This window comes from Ambystoma mexicanum, chromosome 11 (assembly GCF_040938575.1).
Source record: "Ambystoma mexicanum isolate Mex_15411 chromosome 11, UKY_AmexF1_1, whole genome shotgun sequence".
NCBI lineage: Eukaryota > Metazoa > Chordata > Amphibia > Caudata > Ambystomatidae > Ambystoma > Ambystoma mexicanum.
Window position 1 is genome coordinate 1,296,406,522 of NC_090934.1, and position 23,318 is coordinate 1,296,429,839.

Below are 23,318 nucleotides of genomic sequence, written 5' to 3' on the forward strand. Positions count from 1 at the left end.
AAACCTTGTCTGTCTCCCCACCCCCTTTACTTATAAATCCCCCCCCCCCCTAGCACTATCTGAAATGTCGTCAGGCCTAGTATGATAGTCGCTTGTTTTGTTCCTCCCCTGTTAGGAAAGATTTCTTAATTATAGGTAATTTTCCTTCCATGTGGCAACCCCTAAACTTTTTGCTGTTGTTTTTCACCATGATCTAGACTTTGCCAGAGAAGCGCAACCTTCTGCCGCACTCCTCTGGGCTTTCGCTCCATTCTTACGGGGAAACTGACATGCCCTTAAGACAGTCCGTACCGAAAAACAGTGTTTTCCGTAGTTCTTTTATCATGTTGCAGCTTTCGCGCAACATGACACAAGAGGCCACTAAGTTACTGCTCTCTTGGGTCTCTAGTCACTCTACAGGCCCTAGACACTCTCTTTGGATTGTTATCGAACGGTGCAAGTGAATCACGGACGGGTCTGGTGGCAGCGATCGTTTCTTTGTGTTTTGAGCTCCTTTTGGCTGTTTAAGCACGTTTCTCGCGCTTAGCCCAAAATGGTGGCCCGGCTTCCAAAATGGCCACACCACGAGGCTTTGTCCTGCCCGCTGACCGTCTTGCCCCCTTCACCTTCCCCAGGTCGAGCCCACCCGGTGCCTTACTTATTTGGGCATGTACTTTCATGCGAAACACAGATGCTTTCGCGGGCTTCTACAGGCCTTGTGTGTGTGCCTCCAGGATATGGGCTGGGATGTCTGGTCCCAATACACATCCTGAGTGCCAGAGATTCTAGTGTGTCTTGAATGCCTGGGACCACCGTGGTTCGTGATAGGTCCACGTATGGTGTGAGTGTTTTGTGAGTAGATCTCTCATTGGGTCCTCTACGTTTTGGCGCGAAGGGAACTCTGGGTAAGAGGAGGCTGGAAACACCACTACCATGTCGATCTCCTGAGTTCTCACGAACGACGGATACAGGAGCCAAGTATCCTGCAACTAAGAGGCTGAACCGAGGAATCGCTGGTGACCCGCTGAAAGACTGCTCCTCTGCACTGCTGTCGCCCTGTGAGACCATTCTGCCTCTGATCGAACGAGAAGGCCTGTACTGGTACTTCGACCCTTGGAATAGTGGGAACAGCTATTCTCGGCATCTTCATCTCCTGCACGTAAGCCTTCGGAAGCGTCCCTGGGCCATCCAGTGGACTGACCAGCCTACACAGGAGTCTTGCTCTGTTACCGCCATCAGGTTGTGTTGTATTCCGAGTCCCCTCCACTCACGCGATTCGTACACTTGGCATTCCCAGGTCTGAAGTGAGAAGTGTACATTGGGCTGAAATACACACGGCCGCTGCGTTGCCCTGCTGTGTTAACCGTCTGTGCGGGTTCACTGCGTTTGGGACATCCTCAAGTCTAACTTCTGCTGCCGCGGAATCTACATGACGCCGAGGCGTCCCCTGCTCGTATCTGAACCTGCCAGCCCTGAAACTGACACGGAGAAACCTGGGACTGCCTGCATCGGGGACCGGTGAGTAGCAACGCTAGGAACCGGACGCCCTCCTGCAGTAGCCTGTAGCTTTTCCTCGCTGTGTTAAACAGCACGCCTTTTTCGCACTCTCGCTCTGCTTCTACCCACAGGAGACACCCGTTGGCACCAGCGTGTGCAGGTACTTTTGAGCACAAGGCTCCACTCTTCGTAGGGCTCAGACTTCCTTCTAGTTAGGTGGCCTCTGAAGGCGAACTGGGTCTAACGATTACTTGCACTGCCTGTTTTCCTCCTCATCTAGGTGGTCTGCATATTTCGTGCTTCTAACTCTTTAGACCCTTCGGTAATTGTATATATATTGTATTTGATTGTGATGTGTTGGTTTACTTGCTTTTTATTGTGATTCTTTACTATGGTCAATATTACAAAGGCCTTGTAATAAATGTGTCTATATTTTTAATATAACACCTCCTTGGAGTGATTTGTAAGTGTCATTGCTTTGTGTGCTCTTTGCGGGCTTACAGTCACCCTCACCCCTCTTGAGACCTAGTCTTGACCGCCGCCATCGCTACCCTGATTGGTCTGGCTTGTCCAGAGGTTACCCTGTTCCAAGAAACTAGGCTGACCTTCTGAACCTCTGCCCCTCCAGGACAGAGTTCAGAAATCCATTTTAACATCCCCTACATTTCTGCGCCCTTCGCCGTCCTCTCTTGTTTTTCTCAGGCTCTACCAGAAATGTCATCAGGCCTATTACGGTAGTCGCCTGTCTGTTTCCATTTCCTTCCCACTCTCCCCTCCCTTCCTTATCTACGTTTTAGCTCTTGCACTATCTGAAATGTCGTCAGGCCGAGTACAATAGTTAATTTCACATCCTTACTGTTCATGGCCTGTGAGAATGTCATTGTATGTTCCCTTGTTCCCTCCCGTGCCTTAAAGCGCCTTGAAACACATTGTGTATAGGCGCTATATAGATAAATGATCATATCATACCTCCCTCTGCAGATTCTTAATAATTCTTTGTAAAGCTTAGGGGTGTTGACAAGAGTCTGGCTTCTTGGAGAAGACCTAGTGTTGCACTTTGAACAAGAGTACACCGCTTCAGCATGCACCTTTTGTGGTGCTCAGGCATCCGCCTTTGAGCATGGTGATCAGTCCTATATATTCCATTTTAGGCCGGCCAATGAACAGCTTTTTCTTTCAAGTAGCTTAGAGGTGGCACTGGTTTTGGATATTTCAACCTTCACACACTCAGACATTTCAACGTTCATCAGTGGAAATGGTGTTTAATGTTGCAGAGACAATTTCATTTGTCCTTGGTTATTCTACGGTCCGTGCGTGGCAGGGCTAAAAGTGTGGGTTGTAGGCAGAGACCATTGCTGCTCCCTCAGTCTACCACTTATTGGAGCTCCTAGTATCTTATGCTCGCTCTCCTTACACAACTTCCCTTGATGCCTGCCCGTGCACAGTGCAGTGGATGAGGTAGTATCCGCTTCTCTCTTGGCGCGGTCTCCTTATGGAGCACATCCAACAATTTGCGGAGGGTAGTGCTTGCTCGGACCTTCAGTGGCCATCCCTGAGTTTAGGGCACTCGAGTATCTATTACATTTATATAGATGGGTGCAGATTATTGCTATGTGGGGATCAATGGGCAACACAGAGTTTCCTGAGTTTGGGGTCTTCAGTTCCTCCGTGAAGTGCATGAGAGATCGGGCCAATTTGATGTGTGTCTGGATGTTATTCCTGAGCCCCAGGCACGTAGCTGGAGACTGCCTGGTTTCATATTTGTTCCTTTTAGCAGGTTGAACAATTTAAAGTTGGGAGCTACTAGCCTGGCCATAAAAAGTCCCTCCCCCGCATTAATTCTGCACATACACACAACACAGTATTTCTGCCTCGGCAAGCGTCAATTATCACTAGCCAATGTCTACTGTACATTTTGAGCCCTGCTTTTTGAATTGTGTAGATTCTACTCTGGTAATGTTGTGGCGTTCGATGCAGTGAATGCCCTTCAAGGTAGGACAACTTGGTTTTCCATTGCCTTGCCTATGATTTAGACTGTTTTGACTATGATGCAGGCTTGGAGGGGTAACCAGTGTAACGCTGATGGTTGGGGAAGGGGGGAGAGGATGTGGTTGTGAACCGGGAACGTGTGAGGGGGAAACTTGGCGAGAATGTTGCCCCTTCCAAGTGAAAAAGCATTAATGTCTTGCCAATGGTTTGTAGAGCACTGATGTTGGGCTGTTGGTGTTTTCTTTTATGATGTGAGTTTTTGAAGGTATGGTTGCTTGACATTAAGCAGACTTGGTCAACTCTGGATGTGATATGAGAAGGGAACAAATCAAGTTTAATTTCTGTCAGTCATCTCTGGATTTGAGTTGGTTTGGTCGAGCCCCCAAGGAGGATGACTTCAATGTCTTTGATGTTCACTTTCAGGTAAGGGCTTGGCTGAGGGAGATGCATAGCTTTAGTTAATGGATGTTGTGGAGTGACTTGACCTTTTGCCAGTAGATCTTCTGCGGTCCGTGCATGGGTGTTTGTGTTTTGGTGGCTCTTGATGTCAAAATTAGTGAGGCATCCCATACTGGTTCCATGCAGAATTTGAAGATGATGGAGAATTGAGTGGTACCATGTGGGGTGCGGCATACTATGGGGATCAGTTGGTGCCTATCTGGATGAGCTACTGTCTGCCTGGTAGACGAGTGGTAAACCAGTGTAGAACTGTTGCCTACCTCACCATGAGATGCCTTTTGTGACCAATCGTTTAGGAATGATTGGTATTGTGATGAATCCTGTGGAGTCATCACCAATTCCCCGTCGATTATCTCCTCCTATATGGCATGGGGATGGAAGCCACTACCTGATCCTGAAACTGTGAGTGGTAAAATGAGGGAGGTTCATATGTGAGGAGACGACTGCCAGGGGGAGGTGTGGTGATTTTATTGGAAGAGATACAGTATTCTATGTTTTTTCCTGGAGAAAAAAAACATATGACCCGTACACTTCTGATGGCATACTGTCAATTTAGTCAAAATCCTATTCAGGCCTCAGATACACACAACACGCACATACCATCTCCTGTTTCTGATGTTTTTCTAAGTAAGACTTCTAAACAACACCAATTTAGAAATCCCATGATCTCTCTGTACTTGAACGCCCATAAAGCCTAAAGAGATGAGGAAGGAGTTCATGCAGATTGAAAGAAACCCAAAACTGAATATGTAGACTAGTTGTTGGCTTGAATCTGAAATGGGCATGACATTTAAAAATGGCATCTGCACTCAAAATTCAGGCATAACGGAAGTCGAGTGAACAGGCACAATCATGTGGCAGCTTGCAAACGCGAGAGTCACATACTGGCTTGGCGCGAAGGATGGAGAGATGCAGTGGGCACCGTCGAAGCACCAGGAGCAGCAACAGAACCCCCGGAGATGGTTGTGCTAGGAAGCAGCATTCTCCGGTCACGGCCAATGAGAGAAGCCCACAGGTGAGCGCAGAGCTGAAAGACATGTTGGAAGAAGGTACGCAGCACAAAGGAGGCCATCCCAGAGAGTACGCTTCATCACAGAGGCACGCCACAGGTCTGGGATGTTGCAAATCGCTGGTGAATCTACCCAGAGCCATTGGGGACCCCTGGGCGTACTGATGGGTCAGGCATATGAAAAAGTGACTGAATTAAGCACATTTGAATACTGACCAGATAAAGTGCAACAAACCAGTCCCTATGCACAAGATGTCAATGTGGGGAAAGTTGGAACAAGTATTACCATAAGCAAACAAATAGAAATGCAGCGAAGTGATAGAACTGTGGCATATTAAAGGACAGTGAAGTTGATGAGAAGTCCTGATAAAAGGAGTACACCACCAATTGACATTTGGGGGAGAAGATAACTGGCAGAAAAGTGCACCAGGGGATCTGTAGGACCCCAAAGAAGGATTCCTGGCAGGGGAGTATACCAGGAAGTCCACTATCAATATGAGAACATTTCGTTAACTTTAAACACCTGGCAGAGAAGTATACTTGGGAAAGAAATGGAGGAGGTTTTGGTGGATAGACCCATCAGACATTTGGAGTTGTGAAGTTGAACAAAGACTTTTTGAAATTGTGACAAGATACCCGGCAGGGGAGTACACCAAGAAATCTGAAGAGTCACAAGAGGATTCCTGGCAGGGGAGTATGCCAGGTGATCCACCAAATCTTTACAAGGAAACCTGTTGTAAAACTCATCATACAAGTAAGAACTTTCATGAATCCAGTATAAAGAAACCAAGGAAGAGTGGAATGTATTGTCTGCATAAGAACTTTCTGAAACTAACTTTAAGAACCAAAGAAACTGTTTGTTGAGGGATACACTTTTGTCGCCCTACCTAAATATCCAGGGGAAGGGAACCACGCTCTTGATCAAAATGTTTCTCCTCGTAAAATACGTTTCTGTTGGATTTGCCTGCTTATTTTGATCATTGCCACTTTTTGCCAACCATGAAGTCGGAGACCATTCCTTGCACCCTCAGTTGTTCATTTAAAGTGAGAGCCAATTGGAATGTTTTGCACACAAGGACAGTTCATAAGTTAAATGACCTGACACAGAATGACTTTAGATTAATTTCCTAGGTAGGGAAACTCCTTAGGATAGGAATACAGTTGTTTATCTAACCTCATTTCTGACCCCTCGCACTAGCCAATAATTTAGTTGCTGGGACATATTGTGAGGCCGTATGCAGGAAAATGGATGCCACCTCCTCCTCCACGCTAGCCCTACAAATTAGATCTACCTATGCATTGCAGCAAAAGCAAACGCAGTAGAGTGATCAAAAGGATACTGATATGCTCCTTTTGCAGCAACGGAAAAAGGGTAAGTATGACGGACTTGCCTGGGTCTGAAAGGGACTGAGAAACCAAGGCTTCAGAAGTCCATTCCTGTGTTTTTTTTTTTTTTCTCCTTTCATTTTTAAACTGCAGACTTTCCCCTGGATTAAAGGAAAATGTAGTTTGCTTGAGTTTGGTTCTGGCCTTGAATCAAAACGTTCACTCTGTTGTACCTTGCATGCATATGTTGCACAGTACACTGATCTGGCTACCGCTATGAGGTTGAAAGTATCTCTGCTATTATCCATCTGAAATATGATTTTGGGAGAAGGGATTAAGGGATTTAGTGTGATGCCTGGCCGATAATTGTCAACACGCCAGTGTGCTGGAAGGGGTGTTGCTTTTTATTTGGTTTTATTATTTGTTTTGCTTTGGCACAAGCAGATTGTAACTGGAGACCTGGCTGCCTCATCTTTCCCCACCACCGTATCTGAAATGGGCTGTTTATTCTTTTCCTAAACAAGGTCGCAGGGTTACTGCTGGCTCTTAAAATCCTCTGGGTGTATTGGGTTACACTACCACCTGCTGCTAATTTGTTGCTGCTGATTTTGCCTTCTGGCACCTTTTGTTGATAATGGAAGGGGAGTAATCCATATGGAATACAGGTGCCTGTGTGTCTCGGGTGAAACATGTCAAAGGTCTTTGAGATAAAAATGACATGATTCTTGAATAATTCACACCCTTTTGAATATCATCGACATCGTTTTCTTTTACTTTCTTGCACTTGATAGGAATTTGGAATTCTACACGGTAAAAGCATTCTTAGTGTTCCAGTGAGTGTGGCGCTTTCTTTTTTTCAAACCGCATTAAATAGATTTGTTGCTTTTTAATCCATCAGAAAAACGTAACCTGCAGGCTTGGTTCAGAGGACGATATCGCAACTCTTCCACTGAAAAGTAGTCGTTTAAAATTTGGAGCCAAAATCCCTTTTTGATGCATAGGCGGTATTGCTAATTAATGTCAGTCAGAATCTAGGAAAGTGGTGACGAAACCCAGGCCCTTTTTTGAACGCATCCTCAAACCTCCTCCTCTTCTACCCCCACTTCCCCCCCACCCAACAAAAGACGTAGGAACAGTGGCACCTCAGGCCATCATACTTTGAGAAACAGCTGGAGTATCCACAAGGAGTCCTTGTTAAATATGGATTGCGGCTCTCAAAGAAAATGTGCCTGAAGACCACGTGCGTTATGTATTGCAGTAACCAATTACTGGTAAAATACCAATGAAGGCATGGGATTGGTCATCACTTCTTCCCTGCTGTAGAGCTATAGATTCTACTGTAGTCTAATGCACAGTAGTATGTTTTTCCTGATTATGAACTGCAGGTGTGTGCGATGCCGAAGCAGGCTATAGAGGTATACCATGTGATTGGTAACACACTTAACAAATAATCAGGAAATTGTGCCTGCCATCAACCATAAACCTTCTGTTTTATAATTTTATGATATTCTGAGAGTAAAGATATTGGCCTGCATCATAAAATGTTCCTTCACTGTTGTAAAGAATTAGCCACCCAACCATGTTCTGTTACGGACGTTAAACGGGAATCTTGGTCTGCAGAAATAAGTTGCTGTCTTTGTAAAAATACATAAAGGCTGCGCATCTGTAGCACTTCGTACACCCTGCAGAGTGCACAGTCTGGAAATTCACCTCCACCTGCTTAGAATATGCTTGTTATAGAGCAGCATGCTTGGATCACTCAACCTACTTCAGTGATACGGCTACAAGCAAAATGGGCCCTCATGACATAACACCTGTAAGCATCTTACTCCCAGACCACTAACGCCCATTCAGAAATGTAGCAGTCTACCTGCCTAGCTAGAATTGGGTGGTTCTTGAGGGCTGGTCAGAAAACCTTCTTAAACTAATACCATTTCAGCAATTGCTGCTTTCACCGTGAGAAGACTGGCCAAGTAGAGGAAAGTGGAGCAAGTACAGTAAGTCAATCTGGCAAAAACTTTGCCTTATGCAATATTTATCAGTGAATGTCCTGGTAGTGTACACATATATAGAAATATCCCTGCACATTTCTTTTTGTAATATTTGGGCTTCCAATCTGATGGCAGCAGTCTCAGAAATGGTGTTGACACACCCACACATCTTGTGTTGCCCATCTTTGTTTAAGAGAAACTCCTCTCACCCTTGCAGTGTAGGCATATACATAATACTCTGCACAACATATGGAGCCGCAGACCACCGTCTTTAACTCCCCTTTTATTATTATGTTGGATACATTTGAAATATTGACTGACGTTCACAATCTTGGTTATCCCCAAGCCCAAATACATAATCGATGTATGCACATTCACTGACTGCCGTCAATGAATCTGGTGCCCCTTTCTCTGCATTTATTAACATCGCTCAGCGCAGTGTTTTTGCCCCTATCACTTTACTTGCTCTGCTTGGCCTGCCTTCTCAGGGTGGATGCAGCCATCCCTATTCCCCCCCTCTCCTCCCCCCCGGATCCCCACACACACTTGACGCTGTCTCGGTTCCCTTTTGTGGCTGCTTATTTACTAACTACATTTTGGCTACTACCCATTCTTCTTAAAAATCTCATTTTTCTTAGTGGCAGCTTTTAGACATTTATGGCTGTCTTCCTTTACTGCTGAGCGGACATTGATGCATAATTAATTATAGAATCTACAAATCCTCTTTATATCCTGTAAACTTTTACTACAATGTGTGCTTGGTAGAGCTGGGCGATATATATCGGGTTTTGAAGATATATTGACATGTTTTTAATATCGATATAGGATGAGACAATATTAAAATCGAGATATATACATTACATATAATACTTTTTTTTAATTTCAATTTTTAGATTTACACAGTTGTGTGTATTCTCAATCGGGAAGAGGAACCCTGTATTTGCACTTTATTTTGATCAGTCTTATAAATAAAGGTGATATCTCACAATGTAGTTGGCTTCTTAAAACTGAACATTTAACCCACATGAACAATACCAAGAAGTGTATATAAAAAAGAATATTGAGATATGGCTTTTTGGTCCAAATCACCCAGCCCTAATGCTTGGTACTAATTCGTCCCATCGTCCTTCTGCGTAACCCAATCTCGGCGCTTCTCAGCCCTCCACCTTTGCAGTCCTACTTTTATTTTTCCTTCTATCTTGCAGATAGCTATTGTTGTACTGTCCAAGTCACGTGTGTATTTCTACTATTGCCATAGTCCAATTCCGTAAGCATGTAATGGTATTGGGCATCTGTGGCCATCTTATACATGCATTGCCTCTATTCCCTTAAGAAATGACTGCTGCTCTGCAGGAGTATATGTATAACAAGTGGCTGAAAGGCCTACTCGGCCCCATACTACTACTAAACCAACAGTGATCCCAATCATAAAGGTGAACAAAGCACAACCGGAGCAGTATGCCACTTTGCCTCTTTCGGTAATGTGAGCCAAGGGTAGGCTATTCTCCATGAGAAGGGTAAGTGAACGGGTAAAGGTAGTACCCCAAACCGGATTAGTGCAATGAATCAAAAAAAAAGAATCTAAGTTCTATAAAAATAGAAAATAGGACCCTTAATCAAAGTAAAAATGCACTCCACTAAAAACATCAAAAGGGAAGGTACAGGACCTCCAGTACGAGAATATCTGGGTGGGGTCCAGGCCAGACAAACCAATTTCACGACAGCCTTTCACTGTTCCAGGTTTACCACTATAGGAAACCACATTGCTTTTTGGCTTTATAATTGTGGGATCTCAATAGCCGCCCTGCCAAACCAGACAGGTCTCATATGTATAGTTTCATCTGCCAACAGTCCTTTTAGAGACACACAATTATCATTTGGGGGGAAAGTGGAGTCTTCGACTATAAAGGGCATGTACCCACCCCCCCCCACCCCCCCCCCCCCACTCCCCCACCCCCCACTCCCCCACCCCCCCTCCCCCCTCGACTGCTTGGATTCTGGCTCCAGCAGACTGTACTTTGGAATGCACATGCGAACATTAAACCCTGTTCTGCTGGAACTGCAGGCAGGTGCTGTATTGTCAGGAGACGTCCCAGCTTAGTCACATGGGTGCACTATGCTTTTAGTGTCCCCTTCAAAAATAGTTCTTTAGTAACTGGACAATGAGGCTGAATTTTTTTTTAAATTTTTTTTTTTATATATTGAACTTTATGATAATCATATGCTAGATCAATGTTGATGCCATCCATTAGATGCACTTGTTACTCAAGTATCGAGTCCTCAGGGTAAATATCTTGTAATGGATTTGCAGTATCATCAATTTCTATAGAACATACCCTTGTGTTGATGAACATTTATTACAATCCTGTGGGATCTCCAAAAAACAGATTAATTTCTGATTAAAAGCTGCTCCATATGGTGACACATTCCTTCCTTTCACATTCGGGCCACCACCGCCCCATTTCATTAACCATCCCTTAAAGCGTTGTTCTTCTGAGTCATACCGTGCTGGCAATCTCTTGAAAACGTAAACTTGCTCTCTTCCTTCGCACCCTGACTGACCTCTGCCCCTCCAAGAATTTCTCTACATCGCTTCCAAACTCGGTCACATGCTTCCTGCAGAGAATCTAGAGTCCACGAAGAGTGACTTTTCCTTTGGTCCAATTTTGTCAACCAATTATCTTCCAGAAATGTTCCATTAAAGCAAACCAATACATTTATACAAAATCACAACTACCAAAAGAGCGCAGAACCATTTTGATTCAAGAAAGTGCAACCATGCAATAGCTCCTTTAAATATGTTCCTATACACCAGCAATGAAATTAATGTTGCCAGATTAATTTAAAATGGGTAATTCTATATCCCTATACTATAAATGCTGTCACTTGTTTTAAAACCTGTAATTGTAGACGTTAAGAATGACAAACGCAGCATTGAAATAAAATAGCAACTAATCTAGAAGGCACTTCCTAATGGTATTCAGCTAAGGCTACCTTTGTTTCTTTAAAATTACATTTGTTTTTTAAAAACATTACTGCCTCCTACTGGTCTGATCCCTTGTTTCTTAAACAAGGTGACATCTTAAAAAATGTTTGGAATGTAAAAGCGTTTTTTGTATTACCATTTAAGGCCCCTAGTTATTCACGCACATTAAGGTGCATTTGTACGTCTCTGGATCGAGCAATAACTGTAGTTTCTTCCTGTTGCACTACGTGTACTACTGGTCCAGGGGGCAGAAAATCAAGGTGCAAGCTACTAGCGAGCCATACAGTTACTTGCCACCTCAATTCTACACATGGCAGTCGAGTATCCCGCATTTGGGAACATCGCAGGGGTCAGCAAACCCGTTGTGCAATGGATGAGCTTCACCCTGGGAGATCTGCCTTTCTGATCCGATTCTCCCCTGACAGCCGGTCAGATAGCACAGCGAGTAGAGCGCTCGCTTTGACGTCCGTGCCGAGCCTGCTGATGCAGGTTTGAATCCCGGCAGGGCCAAACTCAGCCTTTCATCCTTCCAAGGTCGATAAATGAGCACCACACACCGTGGGCAAGCAGCGCTCAGATGCCTGAGGGTTTGGAGCGCTATATAGATGCAACGACCACATTTCTTACTCGCCAACAGGCAAATATCACTAGCCATTGGAGAGTATGCATTTTGTAACCTGTACTGGTCCAAACCTATCTGTTGAGCTGTTCGAGTGAAAGCAGGGGGGACATGCTAGCTTCAGTGTGCTGATTACATATTTATTTTTTTTGTTGGGGGGGGGGATTTTGTACTCCTTGTTTTTTGGAGGTATTTGTAGGAAGTAAAAGTGACTCGGACACCATTTTCATTTTGCCTTGGAGCAAGAGTGTGTGTTTTGGTCACCAAATTAACATCTTACTTTTGCTCCTGGAAACAATTTTTCACTGATTGCGTATAATGATGAAAGAGGCATATCTGGTTTGACTTTGTAACGTCTGGTCTAGATTTAATAACCCCAATCTAGGTGACCTAAACAAGTACAACCAGAGGAGCCAGTTAAACCAATTTACCTTCTTGTACTACACTCCTGGTTCATCTAAAATTACTTTGCTTCATTGAGTTTTTGCATCTTGTAAAAAATTGCTAAGGTGATTAAATCAAGTAAATAAAAAAAAACAAAATTAAAAACCTCTTTTTAGAATTGCATCACAATCACTGTGGTGCCGATGAGCTCTTTGTTTGCATTGCAACATTATTGCCGTTATTACACTCAGTACGGAGCCCACATTAAAGATTTCCACACAGTTACTGGTATTGAGCCCAAATGAACCTCAACACTCCAGCATGGTCGCAGCAAAGAGTAATGTCTGATCAGGGGATGTTTTGGTCTTTCTTCTGAGTAGTCCATGAATGGCCCCCATATATGTCTGTATTGTGATCTTCTCTGCGATCAAAATATCCCAAATCTTTACCCACAACATCTGCAGAATTGGACCCTGTGGGTTTTTCCAAATGTGAGCAATGCTTGTTTTAGCTGTCAACAGGAGGTGCAATGTCATAGCGGCCCGTGGCCAGACATGGATCGGTTTCCATCTCTCAGTAGTACCACTCCATGGGCAACTGGATTCCCATAATCTTTATTTGCACCAAGACCTCCTTCCAAAAGTTATGTCCCTTTACACATGTCCACAGCATGTGTAGTAGCAAGCCCATTTCCCCACACCCCCTTCAGTAGTGGGGGGGGGGGGGGAGTATGTCCCACTCATGCTATTAAGCCTCTGCGGGGCCAGGTACCATCTATAGCAAATCTTAACCGCGCATTCATCTGTGACACATCTTGATACCCTTTTTGTCTGTGAGCCCAAATCCTACTCCAGGCATCCTCGTCTATCATCTCACACAGGTCCCGTTCCCACTGAACCGTGTGGGGCAAATTTTGCTGCGGGCCTAATTTATCTAGTCGTCTGTATAATGTTGAGATTTTAGCTCTCTCAAATCCCTACCCATAGATGAGTTTCAACGCGGACAGGTCTCATGTGCCTCTAGCTTTAACCTGTGGCTAAGAAGCCCAATGGCGTAGTTGTGTGTAACAAAATCTTTCGGTCTCCCCAACCTGGAACCTTTCTTTACACTCAGACAATAATGGGAGGCCCCTTGCGTATTGTTGGTGGAGATGTATCGGCCCCCCATTCACCCAGTTCCTAACGTTTTCCTTCGCCCTGCCCTGGTGGAAATTTGTGTTCTCCCATATGGGGGTCAGCGGACCTAGCCTCTTTGGAACACCCCATCCATCAGCCTCCACATTCCAATAGTTTATGGTATTTCTTGTTAAAGCTAGCAGGGAAATTTCCCCCCGTAAACTCCCACTTGCAGAAAAGGAACCCAGGAGAGGGGGCATCGGGAGAATGCATGTTCTATCTGTTTCCATTTAGGGGTGTGGTCTTCATTTTTTCACATCAGCATGTGTGAGATCTGTGCTGCCAGATTATACCTGTGGACATCTGGCACATCCAAACCCCTGACCCTAACACTGCTAAGCAAAACATTCCTAGGAACCCAAACTTTTTTTCTTTCCCCTTCTAAACTCAAGTATCTTAGATTTGACCTTCTTTTTATTTTATTTTTGTTTTTTTTTGTAGGTCTGCGTCCGGAACCCGGACCGGCATTACCAAACATTGGTATATCAGTCTGGGGAACCAGTTAATCTTGACTGCTACTATGCTATTCTGCCAAACCAGGAGATCTCTTGCCTGTCCCATCTGTCCAGATCTTCTGTGAACCCTTTAAAAAGCATCAGGAAATTGCTATGAAATATTTGAGATGTGTTATTGGGGATCTGAACCCCCAGATAGCCTATAGGTTTCTGGGCCCATTTTGGACGTGTCTCTGCCACACTCTCACTTGCCCTATTAGGTAACACTATACCCAGCCCGCATGATTTTGGGTAGCTGACTGTGAAACCCGAGACCTGACAAATGCTGAATTCTTCCTGCATTGCTTGAAGAGAAGTATCTAGATCATGCATCGTGACCATTACGTCATCTGCGTATAGAGATATGTAGTACTCTTCGCCGATCTCCATACCCTTTATCCTGTTGTCAGTCTGGACTCTGTTTGCAAGCTCCTACATGGACAGGGACAATTCTGGGGGCGGTGGGTGGGTTGGGACAGGGGTACAAAGGACACCCTTGTCTAATCCCTTTTGTGATCTGTACTTTTGGCGTGTGAAACACGCTCCTTCTAATTGTTGTATAGGGTTGCTGGTAATTGTCTAATATCAGTTTCATTATGTTCAGACCGAAGCCAAATGTTTCCAACGTCGCATGAATATACCCCCAGTTGACCTTATCGAACACTTTATGGGCATCTACAGATATGATCCCCCTTTCGATATTCACCCTATTACCGACTTAGTGATATTGAGAATCCTTCAGATGTTACCCTGAGTGGTTCTGTTGGTTATAAACCATGTATAGTCCCAATTAATAAATAACGGGAGAACAGACCTTACTCTGCGGGCTAATTGCATAATTGTTAATTACTTTTATTGGTCTTTATGAATCACAGCTTTGTTGGTGTTTGCCAGGCTTCAGAATTAAGATTGTGACTGACTCTTCCATGGAAGGTGTAATTGTACCTGTGGTGAGGAACAAATTGAATAACTGCACCAGGTGTGAGCACGGTTGGGCTTGAAATATGTTGCTGTAAATCCATCAGGACACGGAACTTGATTGCTCATTCCACATCACACATCGATCAGAGCCTCTAAATTGCGGTGATGTTTAGCAGAGATGCGGGGGGAGTCCGCAGTCTTTACATAGCTCTGCTGGTCCTCCGCCTTTCGTGCTTGCTCGACATTAAAGCCTCAAAATATGAATGGAGTATCTCTATTTTCGCCACATCGTCGTATTTCACAACGCCAACTTTGCTCTTAAGATCTAATATATTATTCTGCATCCAGAGCCTTTTTAGTTTAAATACTAGGAGGTGGTTGGCCATGTTGCCATTGACATAGTATTGCTGTTTTAGTTTTGTACAAATCATGCGCTGATCTGTATGCTAGGTGCTCTTCCAGTGTACTTCTGGCCAGTTTGAATTTTTGCAGGGCTACTCAAGACCCCCCTCTGCTTATGTTCAGCCTCCGCCGTCTGGACTGCCTCTTCCAGTCATGCCCGGGCTACCGTTTGGGCTCTAGTTTGCACTGCTGTGCGACTTATTATTCCCCCCATTTATAACGGCTTTCATGGCATACCGTGTGACTGTCATTGATTGCCCCGCTGCACTATTATCGCTGATGTAGTTTGAGATTGCATCGGCTATTTCCTGGCAGAGAATTCTGTCCTTCAATATTGGACCATACAGTTTCCAGAGACGGCAGCCACTAATGGAACTCTGGACCACCCTTACTGATGTGATTACTGTGACGTGATCGTAGATTACTCGGGGTACTATGTGGGTCTCAGCTAAACAAGGGAAAAATGTGCTCTATACCAATATGCGGTCTACTCTAGCGAACCCACTGTGAACGTGTAAGTAGAACGTATAGTCACAGGCTTCCTCATTTTGGAGTCTCCATACATCCACCACCCCAAATTCTTGAAGTAAACTACGCCATCGGATTGCATTCTTGTAGTCCTGTTTAGATGGAGCGGATGACTTGAGGTCCACGCCTATTACCATGCCCCCCTTTGCGAATGCCATCACCTGTGCTATGATTGCCTCAAAGTACTGTGACTGATTGCTATTGGGCGTGGAAAGGGACATAATGGTGATCAAACGGTCCTCCAACAAAACCTTCAGGACCACATATCGCCCCTACTCGATCTCCCGTAAAAGGTAACTCCATACTTAACAATATCCCCACCCCAGATTTGAAAATTGCCTTGTGTATATTTTATGCCTCATTATGTGCTCGTCTTCCTGCAACAGGTGTGTTTCCTGCAGGCAAACTATTGCTGCTGACATGCCCCCCCCCCCCCTGCTTCTGCAATACTGATTTCCTTTTAACTGGCAAGTTTAGTCCTTAAACGTTCCACGTAACTGTGAAACACATCTACGTGTGGGTTAGTGACCATAACTGGTCAAAATATGTCTGTGCCCATCTATAAACTGCTGTGCCATTTCCTAAGATTCCAGCGTGGATCCCCCCTCGCTCTTGTGCCTAGGAGTAACCGCAACCTTTTAACAATAAACTCCCAACTTTCCCTTCCCACTCTCACCACCCACTTCCACACTCCTGTTTCAACCCTTTTGAAACTTGTTAAACTAAAGAAAACTAACATGAGGTGTTGCTCATCGGTGAACTTCCCGCAAGACCAAGTTTGTGAGTGAGTGGACCCCGCTTCCCCCTCCCCTCCCCCCCTCCTCTCCCTCCTCCGATCAACTGAGTTTGCTGGTCATGACCCTGGCCCCCACTGGTGCCACATGGATGAAGCATATCCACTGCTAGATGACCCGAGAGTCCCTTTAGGCACCCATTCCCCTTTCTGTCCTTGACTGCTAGGCCTCTGGGTCTCCTGCCTCTGCCTGCCGGAGTCCCTGCCTGCGATGGAGCCGCCCGGTCCTGTGAACACTCAGTCTCCCGTCAGCCGAGTCTTCCTCTTAATCATCCGGACGCAGTAGCCCGTCTCCTTTCATAGTCTTGATGGCCCACTTTATCCCCATGAACTGTGAAAAGTAATGCTGTAGGGAATCCCCACCTATAGGAAGTTTTCTTTTCTCTGAGCCATTCAGTCATTGGGTGTAGTGTCCTACTCGTCATCAGTGTGGCAGAGGCATGGTCTTGAAACGGTGTGATCCTCCTGTCCATGAAATTTATGAGCGGTGTCTCTGTGGCAGCACTTATTATCTGTGCCTTTAGCGTAAAGAAGTGAACCCTGGCCAGCACATAAGGCACTGCCTCTTGGCAAGGTTGGGCTCTGGAACGGGCGCGTTGTATCGCACCAACCTCGCTCCTCCAGCCCCCACCAGGTCAGCACACAAAACACAGCTTAGTGGTCCCCCAGCTGCTGCCTCACTTGAATCTTCTCTGCTTGCTCGTCAGCCTGGACTGGGGCTGCTGCCATCCTCCACACCACGTCACAGCCCTCCTCCGGTTTTCCTCATCGCTCGGGCCACCATTGGCCAGACCCCCGTCCACACACCAGTTTTTGTCTTGGCAACTGGATCTATGTGCCGCTCCACCAGCCCAGAACTTGCAGGGTCCCATTACTCAGCTTGATGGGCTTGCAGTGCAGGCACCATCTTAGCTCTGCTCTGGTCACTCATGAAATCTGTGTGCCGCAGGGGCTCCGACTTGCTACTTCGGTGCCGCGGGTCACATCGCTGTCAGCACTCAAATGGGGGGGGGTTTAGTCTCCCCCGCGGAGGCACTCACTGAGTCATTCATCCCACTGGTGCTTGAGGTCAGGCCCCCTTTCCTGTCCATTTCTTGAAGAACATGATTGCCATTTCCCTCCTGCCAGGGCCTGCAATGCTGAGATAGATTGACTCTGTGGTACATCTCTTTGTTCTCAGACCTCTATGGTTTCCTCTTGCAATCACAATGAATATTTTTGTTAACTTTAATTTTTTTACTCCAAAAATCTATATATAAAAAGCAGTACACAACAAGACCATTAAAAAATGGTAATTCCGACTAAGTAGAAATAATTCACTTATTCAATACAGCAATATTCAAAAGTATTTTTCAAAAGTGAACAGGTGTAACCATGACTAAGGACCAAACACAAGGCACTACAAAAAAGACGTTGACATTTGACACGTAAATGGATGAATAAAACTAAAAGATTGGACAATGTAATTATTTTACTTGAATAAGAGGATGAGGGAGGAACCCAGTGGACACTGAAAAAGCATCAGGCTAATGGTGTCCGTTCTATCTGATCGGTGAGGGGATAGACATTAAATATTAAGAAAATGGAGCAAGGGTTGACAGGTCTACAGGAAAACAAATAACATTAGAATGCAAAACCACAATAATTTTAATAAGATAAGCCATATATAAAACAAGTATTAAATCATTAGGCAATAGTCATTCAAAAAGGTGTTAGTACTCAAATTGAAGGCCACACATTCCTATGTTATTAAGTACCAAACGGCTAACATTCAATTGTAGAATAGAAGGGTGCACAACAGTAAATCACTGTTTGCACGGGCTAATACATTAAGAAAAGATGCTTGTTTTGTGACTCTGTTGTTATACAGAGATGTAAAGTCTCGACATGTTTCAGTTCATAGGTGTCACATATACAGAACTTTCTTCAGGAGAAAGGTGATCACATTGAATTCCTATTCAGCGTACAGCTTATGTGTGGGCAACAAACAAGACCTGTCAAAATTTAAAAGAAAAAGAAATGGAGTCCAGGTAAGCTACCAGTGCTACTTTTGGTCTCAGAAAGTTCAACAAATGAACAGCGAACCCAAAGTCAAGGATAAGAATTACCTTGCAATGTTTCTTGTGGGGGCGTACAACTCTTGAGATTAATTTTAGAAGGATAATTAAATATTCCTTGGGCGTGGCTGCAAGAAAAGTGGAAGTTTAGCTTTTCGTTCGCTCCCAGAGCTCGCAGCTCTCTAGAACAAAAATCATAGGGTAGGCTAAAGAAGATAATACTCAGAATTATGTAATAGACCCACCTTTTAGTGGGAGCTTGAGTTCCAAACTGTTATGGAGGAGTCTCTCCAATAGTGCATGAGTAGAATCACAGCATGTGTGTTGAACGGTCAGTCATCAAGGAGGAGAAATCCCTCACACTAGTGGTACGAGGCGGAGCCGTGACCTGGAGTAACTAATATATATAGAGGTAAGAAAATATGATCTATATAGTGCTACCAGCACACGGCCCCTGGTGTAGGAATATAGCATGTCCAGCCCCTAGAAGTATAAATATCAAGAAAGTAAATAAAGTACCTGCGGTGTGCAGCACAGGACATGGCAGGTGCTAATGTAAAATCAATGGTCGGATGCTTTGTGTCGATCGAATATCGGGCCTCAGAACTCCCTGCCAACAAAAAAGTAAAAGCCGTTGGCACAGTGGAGAGAAACCTCCATTTACAGGTGTTCTAATGACCACAATAGGTATCCGGTCGATGCCATGGGATAGGGAATATAACAGGTAGAAATTAAAAATGGAGGTAGACATTAATAATGCACCACTAACGATCTTTGGGGGCATGTGGGGGTTGGATGTGCACCGCCGAATGCCAGACTGCCAAATCCGTAGGTCTGTTACGAGAAAACAGTGAGAGCAGGTTACTGAGCTAGCCACGTATCGAGTATGTCTCGGGTGCGCGAGTAAGCTTACCTCGTATAAATCCATGGGGGCGCTTTAGATAATAGCTAAGTACAGAAAGTTTATCTCCTGTCCTGGACAAGGCTTGTCTCTGAATATAGAAGGAGCCGCGGAGCAAGCGTGTCGGTAACCATAGTTACCCGACACTGTTAGTCCTATGTTGATGTCTACAGCCTGTATAAGACGGACTGGATAAAAGGAAGGCTGCCATCTTAAAGTAGACCGAGTCATGCCAGCAATGGGTAAAAGGAGGGTGCCCGTCTAGTACGGAAGAGAGACTAATAATGTGTGGGAAACAAATTACTAAATATGATGGACCTCTGAGCATGGTGTGGTTATGTAACCATAATTGAGGTACATTACATGGTGTGTAATATCGGGATGCTGATGACACCCAGTCAGCCGAACCTAATCAGCGCAAACATTAAGTACATAATATAAATCTAGGTGGTTACAATAGACCTCTTCCAAATAAGTCATGTCGGTAGTCCACTAATAGGATCTCATTATTTTACTTGTCACATACCGATGATCCTCCTGAGTTGACCGATTAGAGGGTGTTGGGTTGAATATTCCTCAAATTCAACATATTGGGGTTCATTTTAGTTTTGCTGGTCCAGAATAATTGCCGGTAAAATTGCTGGCAATTCAGGCACTGACAATTATACTGCACCTGCAAAACACAAGATTGCCGTTGAGGGCACTGATTTAACTCCAGCCCTGAGCTGCCGATAAATCGACTCCTACTGGCAGAATAATTCTGCAATTACCGGCAGCGGTATTACTGGTGCAGGTAATTGCAGCAATCCCCTCCTTGGAGTTCTATGGGACTCCATGGAATGGGGTTTTACCAGCATTTCCACCATCCTGGAATATCCCAGTAATACCGGGATATCGGGCGGCAGGAACGGTATGACCCCCATTTATTCCTTTGCTCCAAGAAGGATTCCCATTTGCAGAAGTCGGAAGTAAGATTTCCTGAGAAGGAGTTAAAACTAGCTTCTGGGTATTTTGCATCACCTAGTAGGCATGAGCTACCGCTAGAGAACCAGGAGTTAGTTAGTACCTAGCGTGTCGCCAATCTAACGTAATGTGAGATGCAAACTTTAACTTTTTGTCCATTATGCACAATCCATGATGCTTCAAATGTCTTCTAGATTTGTCTAATGCTTCTTTATAGACCTTGCCAAATGTAGAAACGTCGCATAGATAAGTTTGTATGGCACAAGATGGCCTTGGGAGCCAAAAGTAGTTCCTAGTAGCTGTTGGTATAAAGCTAACCAGTCTCTTTAGGGCTAGAAGCAGGAGCTAAATGGCTCCCTGCAATTTTGAACCCTGCATTTGGTTGGAGAAACTGCTAACTTCTTTCCACCCCTTTTGGGGACCACTTTGTCCCTTGTTGGGGCCTCCCCTATCCTTGTCTGCTTTCAACTACTTCACCCAAGTCAGCCTCCTCTTTCTATCCCACTGCCAACTTTACGTCTTCTGTCCCTGATCTTCTTTCACCCCAATGTCTGCCTTAGTTTGTTCCCCTATGCTGCCTATAGACTCATATCTTCATTGAAGTATAAATGATGAAGTAAGAACTCCACTTTGTCCAGTGCACATCTATATTGATGCATTTCCTACGAACCCGTGATCCATAGTTTTTGGGTTATTCTTTTCTCCTTGATGTTGCAAGTGATGGGTATTGTAACCTCCATTTTTGTATCACCAAGTGTTTCTTCCCCTTTTGTAGCCCTAACATTTTGTCAATAGAAGTGTATGTCTGAAATGGTTCCGTTCTGTGCATTGATGTCTGATCACTCTACTCCATGCCTCTGGCTTTAGTAGGAATTGCAGACCGTTGGGAGATGGGTAAGGGCTATGTGAACCACAACCCCGCATCTGGACCCTTCACCTCATCAGTCCACAGGCCTTGATGGTGGCATCCCTATGAGAGTTGAGCCGTGATTGTTCGAAGTTTGTCCAGCCCGGCAGGGAATACGCTCCATGAATCCCATGCAACAGAACATTAAAACAGGGAGCGCATTTCGAATGTGTCTTTCAAACGATATGCAGTGGGAATTGGATGCTTCACTTGCTTGGTGACTACTTGTTTTGACTCCAGAATAATTCGGCCACGTAATTTGAAGTATGCACAATCCTAATCTAACAGAATTGTTCCAAAAAGTACACCTAGGGATGTATGTTTTTACAGTTTGAATTTTATGATTCATGGATTTCTATGCATACCGTGCCCACGTTGTTTTAGAAGGAATTAATCTTGCAGAGATGTGAATGGATGATACTTTTTTGGTGAGACTCTCCAGCCCATGGAGTAGGAAGGGGAATTTAGCAGGAAAGCATGACGTGGTGGGGGGCGGGTGGAACATCATGTAGAGCGCTAGGCTGCTCTTCCTTTAATCACGTTTATACATATTATTGCCTTTACATTTTAGTGCAGTTCCCATATTGGCTCTGCGAGTCCTGTGTAAAATTGCATCCATGCGAGCATTCACATATTCCCTGACATTGAACCATACAGCACCCAAGTCCTCTCTGACCAAAACCTTTTGAAAAAAAATTCGTGTGTGTGTGTGTGTGTGTGTGTACACACACACACTGTTTTGCTACAGTAATCTGACTCCAAGAATCTAGAACCCTCCATCTAACTCCTTGGAGAAAATGGAACATTCTCGAATTTCTCTAGCGTGTTGATAATCTGACATCTGGAGCTCAACCCTGAAGTATGCTTCTTTTCGCTGAGGGGATTAGGGTGCTAACCTTGGAGCCTGTAGGCTGAATAAAGTGATGCACTTTGTTTCACCCATGCTTGAAATGTTTACCTTCGTTTGAGGCACTGGTTTTCCTGCTTCTTTTCTCGCAACTGTTTCCTTTCTCATTTTCTGATGGATTCAGGGTCTCTTTTGTGTGACCACTGAATATTGGAACCACTGTCTGCAATAACTGAGTAGTCTTTCACATAGTGCCCTTCGATTTTTCATTACCCCGGTGCCAATGACGATATTTGAAAACTAGTGTGTGCCATTTGTGAGTAGACCTATCCGTGGTCATGAAAGAGTGATGATAAAGGTATCGTTTTAGTAGGTAGGGAGTGTAAATGGTAACGTTAGTCTAACAAATAATGCTTCTGCAAAAAGGTAATCTTTGTTTATGAATAGTTTGCAAGGGTTTGTTAAGAATAGCAGAATGTATTTGGGCGGTGGTGTTATTCGTTTGATAACGAGTAAATATGCAGCTTGTAAAATGACACATTGGGCATTTCTTTTTTGAGATCTATTTTGGTTTGTGATTGTTGGTAGGCGTTTTCTTTTCAGAATGTTGGTCTTCAGCTAATAACAGCGGAGTATGACTAATGCACACCAAGAAGGTGTACTGACAGGTTTTAAAATCCGGAGACCTTTTTATATGCCCAGCGTCGGATGTGCTAAGTTGAGCATCATGTGATTGCGCCGGCATAGGTGTGGTAATATTTAACTTGCCAGGCTTCTAAATTCCACGCATTCTCTTCCCGGGCTTTCGTGGAGTTTGCACTCTGTTGCAGCCGCGCGCTCGCATTTTCCCTTCCCCTGTGTTGTAAGATGCTGCTTTTGATAATTTTTAAGAGTCCGTCCCTCCATTTTGAGTAGTTGTAAACAACGCTGTCTGTAGGTGCTAAGACCAGACATGTTCTGAATTGCGAGTTTCTGCTGAGTAGGGTTGAAGCCTCCTGTCACGAACTTTAAAATGCTATGCAGTTTTATGGGGAATCTACTGTATACACGACCTCAAGTGTGGCAGTGACCTTGATTATTATATGTTTAAT

General features: G+C 44.5%; 1 protein-coding gene and 1 pseudogene across 2 annotated transcripts in view; one reads left to right on the top strand and one right to left on the bottom strand.

Annotated features, from left to right (window-relative positions):
* The window catches only part of CEP152 (centrosomal protein 152), a 475,089-nt gene that overhangs the window by 23,129 nt on the left and 428,642 nt on the right, over window positions 1-23,318 (top strand). The gene's annotated exons all lie outside the window — the stretch shown is intronic.
* On the bottom strand, window positions 11,551-11,657 carry LOC138505326 (U1 spliceosomal RNA; annotated as a pseudogene).